Here is a 16,673-nt window from a genome sequence, read left to right on the forward strand (position 1 = left end):
GTGACTGAATAGTTTATGAATGGGAGATGGGAAAACCCGTAATTAATTAGGATTGGAGGCTGAAAAGGATTGATAGGTGGAGTAGGAAGACTAGAATAGGCAAAATTGGAATGAAGAGCTTAAGCTGAGGGGCAGAGTGTCATGAGGAGGCTGGAAGAGTGCAAAAGAGGAAGATGTACAAATGGGGGTGCTCAAGGGCTTAGGAAAACTGAAGGGAGTCTGTAAAGGGGAAGGGGTGATGAGGAAGGCAGAGTCTAGTGGTGAAAGGTCAAGGGGGGTGGGAAAGGCTGGAGCGTCTGGGTGCGGGCTGGCGAAGTGGGGCTGTATGGACAGAGACAGAGGATCGGGATCAGGGGTCCTGGAGGAGAGTCCTTGGCAACTGGCAAGAGTGGCAGGCGAGGCCTGAGGGTCTTCGCCAGGAATTGATTCAGAAGAGGCAGAGAATGAGCGCCCTCCGTGCCCCGCCCACAGTCCAGCTCGGACCCCAGACTCACCTCAGGGGGAGCTGAAGAGCACGAAAAATTCCTCCAACCTCTACCCTTTCGCTTCTGACCGGAAACCACGGCCTCCCGGCCAGTGATAACAGGAAGCAGCCCCGGCCTCCCGTGACGTCATCACGTCAGTCTGGCGTAGGCCCCACCCCCTATCCGTAAAGCCAATCCCCTGAGCACGAGGGCCAATGGGGGTGGGGCCTGTGGCTCGATGGCCTCACGTGGAGGCAACGCGCTCCAGTAAGCTTGGGGGCATTGGGCGAGGTGGTTTCTCTTCTGTGAGTCAGTCCCTCCCCTGGACCCCCCGGGCTCAAAGGCCGGTCTTCTGAGCTGCTCCTGCAGATTGGTTTAGCTGGCTGAATCCGGGGCCACGTCGCTTTCCCTTCTCAGGACCTCAGTTCCCTTCTGTTTGAATGTGGGGACTGGACCCACTAATCATCCTTAATTGATGTAATTTTTTCTCCTAAACCTTAAATCTTTCATCTTAAAATCAATATTGGGTATTGGTTCTAAGACAGAAGAATAGTAAGGATTAGGCAATGTGACATGCCCAGGGTCACACACAAACACACAGCTGAGGTCAGATTTGAACCAAGACCTCTCTCCAGGCCTGGGGCTCTGTCCTCTGAGCCTCAGCTTCCTAACTGATGTAATTATTTAGAAAAGCAGCCCCACAGTAAGAAAGGACCTGTTTGTACAGAAATATTTTTAGTTGCCCTTTTTGTGGTGGCAAAGAATCCGAAACTAAAGGACTGTCCCTCAATTGGCAAGTGGCTGAACAAATAGTGGTATATGATGGTGACAGAATACTATTGTGCTATGAGGAATGGTGAACAGGGTGATTTCAAAAAGAGCTGGAAAGACCTATATGAACCTATATGAAATTAGAAGAACCAAGAGAACATTATACAAAGTAACTACAATACTGTGGAATGATCAAATGTGATAGACTTTACTACTAACAGCAATACAATGATCCAGGACATTTCTGAGGGACTTATGAAAAAGGATGTTACTGCAGATGAAAACATATGATTTATCACTTGTTTATTTGGGTATGTGATTTGAGGTTCTGGTTTTACGAGATTATTCACTTACAAAGATAAATAATATGGGAATATCTCTTGCATGATATTACATGTATAACCCAGAAAAAATATTTTAAAAAAATAAAAATTGAAGAAAACCCAGAAAAAGAAAAGAAAAGTAGCCTCATGGAGTAAACAGGATTTCTAGCCTCAAAGCTAGAAAGATCTGGGCACAATTCCCAAGGTTGGACGAATACTGGCTGTGTGACCTAGGGCAAGACACTTAACATCTTAGTGTAGACTAAGGCTCAAGTCACCAAGCAGTTATGTATCAAAGGTTGAATGGAGTGTTGAGGGAGGACTAACACCACTGGTAGGAGGTCTTGCTAGGACTTTTTCAGTACTGCTTTCTTTCTTTGCTGTTGTCAACATGGAAATCTAGAAATCCCCAGTTTATTTAGTTTGAGACCACTTCAGCTTTGGCACAGTAGGTAGCGCATCAGTCTTGCAAGCTGAAGGTCCCAGGTTCCATTGGTAAGGAGGGTGTGATATACTGGGAGAGGCTTCTGGAGACAAAAGAGCTACTTGACTTCCCCACTTGAAGTGGATGTCTATTGTCTGGTGAAGTGGGACCTTCCCTCAAGGGGAAACTCTCCTGTGACAAGGTCAAAACCTGGGTTTCTACCCTCAAACTAAATAAACTGGGGATTTCTAGATTTCCATATTGACACTATCCACCTGCCACCCAGCTCTCACCTGTGCCTCCAAGAAGCTGTAGCATGTGCAGAGGCTACAGTAAACTGACTTGGCAAGGGGCCTAAACCAAGTTGAGGGTAATTGAAGGGACTCAAACCTTTTGATGAGTTGGGGGATGTCTACCCCAGACATGTGATGACTATCCCCCTTCATAAGGGACAGATGCGAATAATTTGTTCTAATCGTCACAAAAATGGTTATAAAATAGGTGTTGTGGAGAGCTCAGAGCTTGATTAGACATTGAAGAAGCCAAGGTCATTTACTGCAGCCTTGGCCATCACCAATAACCCTGATTTTTGTCTTCCCACTAGTTTGGATGACTGAAACAGAGAGTGAGGCCAGTGATATTGTACATCTCTATCTCACTTAAATCCAATTTATGCTCAAAAGACATAGTTTGATGCCAAGCTTGATGTACTCTTTCAGTACAAAGGATAACAATCAACCAACCATGTGTCAAAGACTGTGCTAAGGCTGGGGGATACAAAGAAAAGAACACAATCAAAACAAACAAAAAAAAAGTCCCTGTTCTCAAGATTGTTCCAGGCAAATATTGGAGACAGCATGCAAACTATTATCTACAAACAATATAGACAGGACAAAGTGTAGATTATAGTATAGGGAAGGCACTTTTAAGGGTTTTAAATGTTTTTGTGAGTTAAAAAAATGAACTTTATAATAAATAAGCATAGTTAAGCGAAACAAATGGACTCCTTTGGCATTCTGGTGAAGACTATGGAACACTTCTCATAGAATCCTCTGGCAGTCTGGTTTGAAGACTATGGAATTCTTCTCAGAATAATATTTCTAAATACATAAAATAAAATATACAGGTATGCAAAGGAAACTAATGTAGAAATGCTGTTTTCAAAATATTTTTAAAAAGCAAATTAATGGACCCCAGATAAGAATCCCTTGTGTATGTAGATTAAGTTGCAGAGAAGGTATCCTTCTTTGGTTTCTGTAGCTTCTGACTCAGTGACCTGTTTGAAGTTTTCTTGACAAAGATACTGAAGAGGTTTTCTACTTCCTTCTCCAGCTCATTTTACAGATGAGGAACTGAGGCAAAGAGGGTTAAATGCATCACACAAATATCTGAGGTTAGATTTGAACTGATGAAGAGTCTTCCTGACTTCAGAATAGGCATGCTATCCAGTTCACAATGTTTTTACTACTAATCAGTTAATCATTCTGTATTATCGATCACTCATAATGGTTCTGACTGTTCTGTACAACAGCTTTGTATAGTTCTCTATTATTAATCACTTATATTCTGTATTTACTTTAGTTCTAAACTGTTAGGCATTATTAATCACCTATGGTGGCCACCTACTGTACTATATCTTCCCTGTGTTCCCATCTTTGATGAAGGCATTCCAGAAGGGTGCAATGATAAATGATGGCAAGGTGGGACAATGGGGAAAAACATGAGGCATGTACACTAAGTGCTCTGGAAGTCCAGGGAAATATCCCAAACCTGTGAATTTCTCTTTATTCCCTTCCTGGTGTCCTCAATTCATCCATGACACATCAGACCCTAAACCACATCTCTATCTGTATTTGGACTCATCTTCTCAATGCTTATTTTCCAGGGAATTTCTGCTTGTAATGCCCCTTAACATGCAGGAGTGGGCTATTTTGGGAAAATGTGGAGAATTTCCCTGGAATGGGAGGCAACAAGACTCCAGATCCTTAATATGCAAACCCTGATCCACAACTTGGGCTACCTCATCAACCCAGGACTTTGGGGCTACTCTATCTGCTCCAGGACTATTGGGTTATTCTATCAGCCCCATGGCTATTCTATCAGTGATTAGGCTATTATACTATCTTTAAAAAGTCTTCTTTAAATAAAAATCTTTCATACTTCTGGATTGAATGGAGTTTTGAGCTTCCCATAAAAACTTGGGTATATTTTCCCACCACAGAATGGGGTTGCCATTTCCTTCTCCAGAGAGGAAGAACTGAGGTAAATAGGGTTAAGTGACTTGCCCAGGGTCACACAGCTACTAAATGTCTGAGGTTGGATTTTAATTCAGGTCCTCCTGACTCCAGGCCCAGCTTCTATATCCTTTACCATCTAACTTCCCAGTGATATTACTCAATTAAAGTAATTAAAAGATAGTCTCTCTTAATCTAGTTACCACAAACAAGATAACTCACTATAAGCTTCTAAGTTTTAAAGCCTCAAGATCCTTCCCAGAACTCAAAGTCTTCTATTTTAAAAAGACTTTCTGGGGCACCTAGGTGGAGCAGTGGCTTCTTGAGTTTAAATCTGACCTCAGACATTAGCTGTGTGACCCTAGGAAAGTCTATTAACCCTGTTTGCCTCAGTTCCTCCTCTCTGGAGAAGGAAATGGTGAACCACACCAGTGTCTCTGCAAGAAAACTCCAACTGGGGTCATAAAGACCAAGACAGTGATGGCAAACATATGGCATGGGTGCCAAAGATGGCACTCAGAGCAGAGTTCATTACTAGAAAGGCAAAGGGACTTAGAAGGAGCTGAGGACATTTTTTCTCCATCCCTGCTCCTCTGCCCAGTAGCCCAATGAGAGCTCAAAGTAGTTAAGGTAGGCAGCTCACAGTCAGCAGAGCTGGAGGGGAGCAGAGTGCTCAGGCCACTCCCCTCCCCCTCTCTACACTCGCTGAGGACATTCCTCCCTCCACCCAGCAACCCTATGGGAGCACTTTCTCCCCGGGGTGGGGTCATTGCACCCAGTGCTCAGTGTGGGGGAGGGGCACAGCACAAAGGGGGTGCAACACACCATCTTCAAAAGGTTCACCTTCACCAGACTAAGATATGACTGAACAACACTTTATTCACCCCCCAGAGAAAGGGAATAAGAGAAGGAAGGTAATAAGAGAGGGAAGGCTTGGTTTCTGAAGAAATTCCCTACCCTTCATAGCTTACCCCAGGGTAGTGAAAAGGACAATATCCTTTTTCTCTTTAAGAAAAAATTTTAAAAGTTCTTCCATGACCCATGAAGAATCACTTACAAATGAAAAACAACTGAATAAGCTACAGCCCAGAAGAGGTGATGGTCATGTGAAGGGAACAAAGGAGGCAGTTATGGGGGGTGTTGTGGAGGTAGGATAGATGAGACTCCATAAGTGCTCACCTATACATGTGGCTTCTCTCTTTAATATAATAAGACTAAAGTTAGTAAAACAATACTGAAGTATTTCAGTAGCTCTCAGAGATTTCACCAGTGTGGCTATTTCCATCTGTGCAAGTCCTATCCTGCTTTTCTTGCTCCTATTTTCCCATGAAGAAAGAATCTTCAGGGAGAATCTAGCCAGTGCTGACCTGGGTCTTTTCATAGTTCCCAGTCCAGTCCTCAGGCAAGCTCTGTGCTATCTAAGTTAGAGCACTACACCTGAAGTCAGTAAGTCTTGAGTTCAAATCCAGTCCAGAGAATTCCTACCTCTTTCTGCTTCAGTTTCCTCACTTGTTAAATGGAGAAAACATTAGCTACTTCTGGACTATCAAGGAACAGAGCTTCAGACATGGAATCTGGAGGATCTGGCCTCAGATACTTTCTAGCCCAATGACCCTGGGCAAATCACTTAATCCCATTTGCCTAGCTCTTCTCCTTTTGTCTAAAAATGGTTACTAAGACAGAAAGTAAGTGAGAACCACCCCCTGTTCTAAAGAATCCCGAACTCCCAGTTAATGTAGCAAAGGCTATTTTATTTCATCCTCAAGAGCATGGGTACTCCAGAGCAGGCTCCCTTCCATCCTAGTCCCTAATGAGAAGCAGTCCCTCACCTCCTTCACCATTGGCGGGTGACTAGAGAGTTCCCCTCTAGTCACGAGAGTCAGCTGATGGGAATACGATTTATAGCCCTAATCATTCACATGGGCTTTAACCAAAGTCAAGCAACATCACCTGGTGGCCTCTTAAAGGTCTAACTAATTATATGTTCCTTATCATGTCCTGCTGACGTGGAGAAAAGGAGCTTAAGTGAAGAACATGGAATTTAACTCAATTTTTTTCTCTTCTTTTCTTTTTACTCCATTACCCAGGTTTATGAGAGGAGTCCACCGTCTTGTTCCTCACAGGAAAAAACACCCCCACTCCTACCCCCCCCCCCCCATAATACCTACTTCCTAGAGTTAGTATAAGGATCAAATGAGATATCTACACTTTCTTTAAAGCATTCTTGTTATTGTTCCATTGCTTTGTTGCTTCAGTGGTACCCAACTCTCCCTAACCCTGTTTGGAGTTTTCTTTATAGCTATTATATATTAAATGCTAGCCCAAATGCACTGTCTAACCTCTAGAGCAGCCTTGGTGAACCTTTAACAAGTCTGAGTGTCCAGAAGGCAAATTCAAGCTGTCAGTGAGCCTCCACATTATTGGAGAGAGTTACTGGAGAAAGTGCTTGCTTTGGGTGGTTAGAAAGAGGGGTGCATTGTGCAAAAAAATGTCCTCTGACTCTGGGGAGAGGGGAGATGGAGCAACTCCCCAAAGTGCCAGCTCTGCACATGTGCCATAGAGAATCCCTTTACTGGCTTGATGACTGAATTATTTGTTATATACTACCCACCCCAAGCTGGTGGAGTAATTAATTAATAATTTAATTCCCAAGTCCACTACATTTGGTAGACTATAGAAAGCAAGGGAGAATGCGTGTATTAATATATATTTAATGTATTATATTATTGCTATGTCATCTGCCCATCTAATCTTAAAGTTGAGGAAACTGAGAACCTGGGAAGTACAGCAATCTGTAGGTACTTCTTTCTTGCCCTTAGGGCTACGTAATCATCAGCCATTATTATTATTCCATTTTAGGTAGTTATGTATAAATAGAAATGATTCTTTCCAGGAACCCAGTTAACTTTTGGAGGAAAAACTTCCCTCGCCTCAGATTGCACCCTTAAATGTCACAGATGCATAGATATGGTCACAAGGTCATCAGATGAGAGTGTGCACTGTGCAGTACCCACTATTGTGAAATTACTAGACCCACATACATTCTTATTTAGCCCACACTCTGAGCCCTGTAGGCAGAAGCACACTGTTGGGATTACAAAGATAAGAAGAAAAGGTCTTTGACTTCTGTACTATTTTGAGCTTCTTCCCCCAAAGGAAGGAAGAATAAACTAGAGACAAAAACAAAGAGAATGACTAAGGAATTCATGAGTGCCATCCTGACACTCAAAGAGATTTATCATCACTCTTCTTTCCAGCCCCCCCATACACACTGTGTATCCTTATGGGCCTACTCATGGTTGACACATTCAAAAGTACTTGGGAACCTGCTAGGCTGATTCATTTTTATTTTCACTAACATCAATAGACATAAATTTCAGTATATACAGAATAGAAAAGAGGATTTATGAATGAAAGTGTGAACTTCTGTTAACATAGTTTTAAAAAATGTGTACTAAATTTGACACATATTAACAAAATAGTCCTGCATGTATGTGCCCCCCTTCTGAACTTTTACCTGCTCTACATTTTTGCAAATGTTTGATTGACACTTTCTTTTTTGCACAATGATCACTTCTCATCAACTCTTTGGCAATCCTCTTTCCCTCCACTCCCAAATAGAAGCTCCCTGGAAACAAATAACTTAGGGGAAAAAATCAAAAACAAATTTGACACATTGGTCATGTCTGAAAATATCTGTCTCGTTCTATATACCTAGTCCATCACTTCTCTGCCAAGAGATGGGAAGCAAGGCTTCATCATTTCATACAATGCATTCTATTATATTCAAAGCCAATAATTTGGTTTTTTGTTTATTTTTAAATCCTTATCTTCCACCCTAGAAGCAATACTGTGGATTGTTCCAAGGCAGAAGAGTGGTAAGGGCTAGGCAATGGGGGTCAAGTGACTTGCCCAGGGTCACACAGCTAGGAAGGGTCTGAGACCAGATTTGAACCCAGCACCCCTGTCTCTAGGCCTGGCTCTCCATCCACTGAGCCACCCAGCTGCCCCCAATTTATTTGTAAAAGGTTCTTATTCCCTTTATTGATCTCATTTTAGGGCCCAGACAGGCATCAATATACTAGGATCAGTCAATATGGGGCTATAATCTGACTAAAGCTGATGTCTTGGGTTGTAATTTCATGCCTAGCTTCCTTCCCCAGGACTAGTGTCCAGGGATGGTGGGGAAGCTGAAGCATTCATCTCTCAGGGTCCCCTTTCTTCTGTTGGTTTGTGTGCTATCAATAAACCCTATCTATACTTAGATTAGGAATAGGTGTGGTTGTAATTCTGTTCCTTAAGATCCAGACCTAGAGTAACACTGGGAACATAAATCAGGCTCAGAGATAAAGGCTTGCAAAACTGGGTGATTAGTGCAGTAAGAGAAATACTAACAATTTGCCCTAGGAGTCCGAATGAGAAATGTCTTCCAGACTGGGGGAGGGAAGGTGGCATTTAAGCTCGATCTAGCATCATGGAAAAGATTTTGGCAGGCAGACATGAGAAAAGGGCTCATCCTAGGCAGAAGGAACAGAATTGGCAAGGATACAGAGGTGGAAAAGCATGGGTCCGTTTGGGGAACTGCAAGTATTTCCACTTGGGTTGGAAAATAGTACATATGTGAGGGAGGTTTGTAGTTTTGTAATTTTCAGTCTTTTACTCTTTGTAAGAAACCCTCTTGGCGATTTTCTTGGTAAGGATATTGGAGCGGTTGCCATTTCCTTCTCCAGTTCATTTTACAAATAAGGAAACCGAGGCAAACAGGTAAAGTGATGTGTCCAAGGTTACGTGGCTAGTAAGCTTTGGAGGTTGGATTTCAACTCCAGCCACTGGAACAAGAGGCAAAGCTAAATTATAGCCGCACCTTAACTTCCTGGCTAAGGAGTTCAGCCTTTATTCAGTAGGTGTTCACAACCTATTCTGGATTGTTTGCTAGGGTAGGAGCTCACCTAGCTTTAGCTACTAACAATCTGTCTGTGGCCCTCTGGACCCCTTCCCTTAGCCCTCCCAAGTCTCCTGGGCTAGGTAAAATGTGAAGGCTTTCTTTCTTTAATCTCTTTGAGACAAAGGATGAAAGTTGATAAGAGGAAAATGACAAAACTAGGTTATAAAGCTTAGAAACAATCAAATTTTTAAAAGTCATTGAGTTCTTAGCTCCTCTCTTATACTCAGATGATATCTGCTAGAGAGATCAACTCCCTTCCCTGACCCCATTTTTTTCATTCTTCTCCTTGTTCCATTCCACCTGAAAAGGTGGGGAGAGAGAGGATGCCTCCCTTATGTATTATTAGTTAAGACAGTCAGAAAGGCATTTTCTTCTTTTTAGAGTGGTCGTATCTGACAAAGATACTGGAATAGTTTATGTTCCTCTCTAGCACATTTTACAGATGAGGAAACTGAGGCAAACAGGGTGAAGTGACTTGCCCAGGATCACACAGCTAGGAAATGTCTGAGGCTGGATTTGAACTGAGGAAGATGTCTTCCTCACTCCAGGCTTGAGGCTCTATTCACTGAGGTACCTAGCTGCCCCTTTCTAAGGCCTATTACCTATCAAATGACTGGCCAACTTTAGATATCATCATTATCATGATAACTAACATTTGTAACTTAACTCTGTGCCAGGCATTGACTGTGCCAAGCTCTTCATAATTATTTCATTTGACCCTCACAACCATTCTGGGAGGTGAGTATTATTATCGCCATTTTATACATGAGGAAACTGAGGTAAACAGAAATTAAGTGACCTAACTGGGATCACAGAGCTAATAAGTATAAGAGGTTGGATTTGAACTCGAGGCTTCCTGACTCAAGGCTCAGCACTCTATCCACTGTGCAAGAGAGATGAAATGACTTCACTACGAGTGCTCCGCTCAGCTCCCCCTGGGATGGAATCCAAAGGTTGCTCCCCAAAGCTGCTCCTTGTGCCTCTGGGTATCGATGCTGACTCGATCACCTCGTTTCCAGAATTCTGGGATGGTGGGAGAGTCTTCTGACTTTTCGGACTTACAGAGTTGGAAACTACTCCCTTCACCTGGAGGCGAAAGAGAATGAACACGGATGTCCAGGACCAAGGCCCATTTCAGAGGGCTGGCCGGTGTTAGAGGAAAGATTTCCCTGACACAAATGATCGTCTCACCAGATGCTGTGAGTGAAGGAGTCCCAGCACCAGAAACAGATTAACTGAAAGGACCAAAGCCTGGGAGAGATGGTGGACGCTGGCTAGACCTCTGGAGTGCCTCCATGGCCAATCAGAGGTCTTCCCATCCACCTGGCGATTAGCCAAACAGAGCACATTTGTTCTGTGCAATTGAAGCACCCTCTGGTGAGCAGGGATGGAGCCTGCAGCCTTTGGAAAAATCTGGCGCATGAGCACAGGCTAACCTATGATCAATCCATCTTCTGTGTTGATAACTACATTTTATATTGCATAGCCCCTCCTCCCAGCTGGCTAATTATTTAATTATTAGACCTTCTACACTTTGTAGTATGTACAAAGCAAAGGGAGTTTCCAAGTGTAGATGGACATACTTATGGCCGTGCCGCCATTTGTACACCTCACATACATCTCATAATTATTACTTAGCAGGTAAAAGGTTTCTTGTCATGACCTACTAGAACTTCCTATCAAAAAGTGAAGTGGAGGGGGGAGCTGGGAGCCTCAATGGATTGAGAGCCAGGCCTAGAGATGGGAGGTCCTGGGTTCAAATGTGGCCTCAGACACTTCCTTGCTGTATGACCCTGGGCAAGTCACTTCACCCCCATTGCCTAGCCCTTACCACTCTTCTGCCTTGGAAGTAATACCTAGTATTAATTCTAAGGTGGAAGGCGAGGGTTTAAAAAAAAAAGAAGTGAAGTGGTACATGAATATATCCAAAAGGGAATTCTACTGAAAAATGTGTTTCCTCAAAGATAAATTGAACTAAAGTGTGTCTATCCTGCACACGTAGCCTTTGTTTAAACCTTGACACCAGAATCCACTTACATATGGCAATCAAGTGCTAAACCACTGGGCGATATTTGTTGTGCAAGATCTAATTGATTATCTCTTTCCCAAACAACTCAATTTCATGTAAGAAGTATTGTTCTGGTAGGGAGTAGAGACAAGAAGGTGGAGTGAAAGTTAGCAATTTTGTCTTAGCTCTTTCAGATCCTTCCCCACAATGATTGATAAAAACTACCAGATAATCGCAAAGCCAAGAAAAAGTATTGTTCTGAAGCAATTCCTACCCAAACCCTTTGCAGAGGTGAGATAGGTCCATAAGAGTTGTTCATTGTATGTAATTTCAGCCTTTTAAAACATATCAATCAACTATGCTGGTTTTCTTCCTTTTTTGCCTTAAAAATGCTATTTGTTGAGGGCAGTAGAGATGAGAATGGAATTTGCCTAGCAGGAGAGTTGTGAGGACCTGGTGGGAAGCAGAGAAATAGTTTTACCCAGCAGTGGGCAGATGGTACCAAGGAGAGGAAGGACATTGACGTGATATCCAGGGTTGTAAATTGCCCCCAACACATGAGTTTCCCCACTTATATTCCTTACTGCTAAGTTGCTTTAAGTGTGCCCTTTCCTTTCCTCCATGGCCACAGGGTGACTCAGGTTTGTGGGTAGGTTTATATTTCTGCTCTTTTTAGTTGAGTAATGTTATAGTTATTCTTGCTCTTACTTTATATTGTAAAACTTTGATGAGCATATTTATTTTGCTTTCTAATGAGCAAATGTTATGATTATTCTTGCTTTTGTCTTATTTGCATCGATGGTCTTGTAACTGATTTTGTATGAATGGGAAATACACTGCTGGGGGCTCAGAAGCTACACTGGTGAACAGTAGAAGAGGATTCCCCCTCTCCTTCCCATATACCAGAGCTATTACTAAGACTCTTAAGAAAATGTTTGCGTAGTGGGGCCACAATTGGTTCCCTATACTGGGAAAATCCTCTCAGCCCAGAGAGAAAGAAGTGGTGGTAGTTAGTGTAGGGCATTCCACATTGGATATCATGCCCAGGTTATCCTGGGATCCCAGTTTCAGAATTAGACCAAGATATTTGTGTATCATAGACACCCCCCCCCCATAGTAAAAACATAAATTTCTCATCTAAAAGAGGAATTGATTTCTAAAACGTACACATCAAAAACAAAGAAACAAGCATCAAAGTTATAGATCCCCATGAGTATAATTGCAGATTGAAGAACAACAATACAATTCTTCTTGTAATCTGGTTGATCACAAAATCAAAATTAAGGTGTTTTGCAGTCTGACAGCCAATGGCTATATGGCCAGGACTCCCATTACTTGACTAAATGACTAAATCTACTACTTTTACTACCTTGTATTCACTGCATATATTATATATACTTGTATGCTTCTTTTCTTTTTTTTAGCAAATCTATTGCTAGCTCTTTACCCTCCAAATTGAAAAAAATTGAAAACCCCAAACCCACTCTCATAACAAATATGCATCATCAAACAAAACAAATTTCCACAGCGTGTCTGAAAATGTATGCTTCATTCTGCACTTTGCATCCCTCACTTCTCTTTCAGGAGATAGGTGGAATACTTTAAAGATTGTCTTTTCAAATTATGGCTGTTTCTTTACAACGTTGTTATCTAACTGAGGGTTCTTAACCTGGAGCCAATTGGAAAAAAAATTAAATTCTTACCTTCTGTCTTTGCATCAGTTCTAAGAGTGGCAAGGGCTAGGAAACAAGGCTTAAGTGACTTGTCCAAGATCCCACAGCTAGGAAGTGTCCAAGGCCACATTTGAACCCAGGTTTTCCTGACTCTAGGGCTGGCATTCTATCCACTGTGCTACCGAGCTGCCCCATATTGATGAATTTTAAAAAATATATTTTAATAATTACCTCAATATAATTAGTTTCCTTTGGGATCTTTATGTTTTACTTTATGGTTTTACAATCATTATTCTGATAAATGGTCCATAGCCATCATCAGACTGTCAAAGGGACATGGCATGAAAAAGGTTAAGAACCCTGGGTTTTTGCTTTCTAGTTTTATTTCTGCTAATTTCTGCTTTCTAGTTTTATCAGCAAATTTTGTCAAATATTGAGTCCTTCCCTCAATAGTTGGGATCTGCAGGTTTACTAAGCAATACGCTACCATGTTCATGAGCTTGTACAAAGTGTATATGGATTGATTTTTCTTTTAACCAGTACCAAACAGTTTCCAGTGATTTCTGCTTTGTAATCCACTACTGTTGACCTTCTTTTGTTTTTTCCTTTAACATTTGTGAACTTTTTTGTACCTCCAAAAATTTTGTCTTGATAGGTGGACCTCCAAATATTTTATACATTCTGTAGTTATTTTGAATTGAAATTTTCTATTTCTTCCTGGAGGGTATTATTAATAATATAGCAGAGTATGTTTTATGTATGTGTATTTTATATTCTGCTGCTTTGCTGAATTTTTAATTAAAACATTTTAAATATTATGTTCCATTGTATTTTTATTTTATGTCTCCCAATTACATTTGTTGCTGTGCTTTTAAAAATTTATTTCTAAATAAGTTTTTATTGATGCTTTGTTTCTTACATCATCATAGTTATCCCAAATATCTCTCCTTCTCCCTTTTCCAGAGAGTCATCTCATATAATAGTATTTTTTAGAGGGGAGAAAAATCTGCATAACTGACAAAAAACTCCCAAAATCTAAAAACATTTGCAAAAATATTATAAAACCTGTGGACCTCCCATCTCCAGAAGGGGTTGAGTTGGGGAAGGGGGTGTCTTCTCATATTTCTTTTTGTGAATCCTGCTTGATCCTTATAACTTGGCATGTAGTTTTTCTTTCTATCTGCATTATTACAGTTATTATGTGTATTGTTTTCTTGACTTTGCTTACTTCACTCAGTATCAGTTCATATTAGTCTTTCCATGTTTCTCAGTAAAAAAATCATCACACACCATTTCTTACAGTGCAACAATATTCCATCATATTCATGTACCAAAATTTGTTTAGTCATTCCCCAATCAATGGACATCTACTTTATTTCCAATTCTTTATTATTACCAAAAGTACTTCTCTAAATATTTTGTTATATATGGGATTTTCTTCTCATTGATGGCTTCCTTGTGGAATAATGAAGTCCAATAATGGAGTCTCTAGTTCAAAGGATATAGACATTTTAGTCACTTTATTTGCATGTAAATTGATTGATCATTTCAATTGGTTTTCAATAGATTCTCTAGGGCAGATTATCATCAACAGAAATAATTTTGTTTCCTTTTTGCCAATGTTTGTTTCCTTGATTTCTTTTTTCTTGTCCTATTGCTAGCATTTCTAGAACTAGTCAAATAATAATGGTGATAATGGACATTCTTTATCTCTGACTTTTTTGGAAATTGTAAAAGAGATAAACTGGAAGGTTTATCTCTATTACATATAATACTTGCTTTTGGTTTTGGATAGATACTATTTACCATGATAAGGAAAACTCCCATTAATTCCTATATTTTTTGTTTTTAAAATAGAAATGTGTTTTTTGCATCTATTGATGTAATTATGTGATTTATATTTTTAGGTGGGACTACACAAGGAAGATATTTATGTTATAATAAAGTGAGAAGAATTGTACCCTTATGTCTTCAAGGGTTGTAGAAGGATTAAATAATTCAGTGGACCTAGGTGTGGTTTTTAAATTTTTGTTTATCTTTTTTTTTTTTACTCCAAGACAGAAGGTAAGAGCATCCCATATAACAAATAGCATTTTTTTTTTTCTAAAACCCTTACCTTCTGTCTTGGAATCCATACTGTGTATTGGCTCCAAGGCAGAAGAGTGGTAAGGGGTAGGCAATGGGGGTTAAGTGACTTACTCAGGGTCACACAGCTAGGAAGTATCTGAGGCCAGATTTGAACCCAGAACCTCCCATCTCTAGATCTGACTCTCAATCCACTGAGCCACCCAGCTGCCCTCAATTTTTGTTTATCTTAAGAGAAGACAGGAAGAGAAAGAAAAAGGGGAATATGTCAGAGAAGAAAAAAAGAAGTAAAGGAGATGGAATAAAACAGAAAAATATACAAAAATGGAGGAAGTAGAAGAGAGGGGGTGATGACTTCATCTGAATCATAATGAAATTTGCTCCATTCCCTCATTTTAACTGTGAATCTTTATTACCAGTGGGTTTCTTGTAAACAACAGATTGTTGTTGGACTCTGCTTTCCAATCTCTTTTACTACCCTCCATTTTATGCTCAAGTTCATCCCTTTCAAGATCCTTCATAGATTATTTCTCTTTGACCTGTTTTGCAGGCCAGTTATTTCTAATAAGAGGTTCTTTATGTTTTCTTCTATTTTATCAATATTTCAATTTTGATCTATTATTTCTTGTTTTCTCATGGAATTGTTGATTTATCTGGTCATTCTAATGTTCAAACAGTATGTGATTTGGTTAAAGTTTTATACCACTTCTATTCTTTCAATTTTTAAAGTCTTTTCTCTAGATCTCTCATTCCACTTATATCATTTAAAAAGGAACATTTATTTCATTTCTCCCAGGAATTCTAGTAGAAATTACAACCAAAGCCCAATATAAAAGTACAATTCTATGACATGTATTTCTGAAGAAATGAAGAGGCAGTGCTTTGTTCTGATCTATATTATCTGGGCCCTGCCACTATCTTGTCTAGTATTGAGTACGTTCTTCTAACACCCTATGGGTGACTCAGGACAACGAGCTATGCTGGAACTGTCTGATCTGGGATGCTTCCTGCTCATTGTTCCCCTATTCTGAAGCTTGTAGGCTCCCTTGTCCTGGAGTACAAGTAACATAGTTACAGGTTCCAAATGTCTCTCTCCTTGACCTCAGGTATCCTCTGGATGTCACTGGACTGCCCCTGGTCTGTATACTGGAAGGCTTCCATGTGTTGTACTTGTGGGTCTGCCTTTTCTGACTAGAGTCTTGGTAGAATCACAGCTATTTTTCCGTGCCAGTGCTCCACTTCATTTTTCTGTTTGCTCCAAGCTCTCAACCTTTACCCCCTTTCTGAAATGGCCATCAACTCTTTAGGACAGTTATAGCCCAACCCCTACGTGGGCTCCACATTGATTCAAATTTATAATAATAAGATCCCCTTCTTTAATTGCTAGATGATCAAAGGGTAGTTTTCAAAGAAAAAATTCAAAACTATCAGTTGTCATATCAAAAAATGCTCCACATCACTGATACCCTTTCTCCTCCCCAAAGTGACAAATGTTGGATAGGCTTTTGGAAAAAACAGGCACATTGTTCTATTGCTGGGAACTAGGAGGCAAAAAAGACCCTAGTCTGAGGGCAGCTAATTGGCTCAGTGGATTGAGAGTCAGGCCTAGAGATGGGAGGTTCTGGGTTCAAATCTAGCTCCAGATACTTCCTGTGTGACCCTGGGCAAGTCACTTAACCCATTACCTTGTCTTAATTATTCTTCTGCCTTGGAACCAATACACAGTATTAATTTTAAGGCAGAAGG

The 16,673-nt window shown here is 40.7% G+C and overlaps 1 protein-coding gene across 4 annotated transcripts in view; it reads right to left on the bottom strand.

The window, feature by feature from the left end:
* Positions 1–639, bottom strand: part of PLEKHM1 (pleckstrin homology and RUN domain containing M1) — a 44,774-nt gene extending 44,135 nt beyond the window's left edge. For 2 of the 4 annotated variants that reach the window (XM_056817008.1, XM_007482495.3), the window contains exon 1: positions 495–608. The gene's annotated coding sequence lies outside the window, so the exon portion shown is untranslated. Of the gene's footprint in view, positions 1–494 lie in introns of all 4 variants that reach the window. The other 2 variants (XM_007482494.3, XM_007482492.3) reach the window with 2 other exon arrangements.
* Positions 640–16,673: the final 16,034 nt, after the last annotated feature.

This window comes from Monodelphis domestica, chromosome 2 (genome assembly GCF_027887165.1).
Source record: "Monodelphis domestica isolate mMonDom1 chromosome 2, mMonDom1.pri, whole genome shotgun sequence".
Lineage (NCBI taxonomy): Eukaryota > Metazoa > Chordata > Mammalia > Didelphimorphia > Didelphidae > Monodelphis > Monodelphis domestica.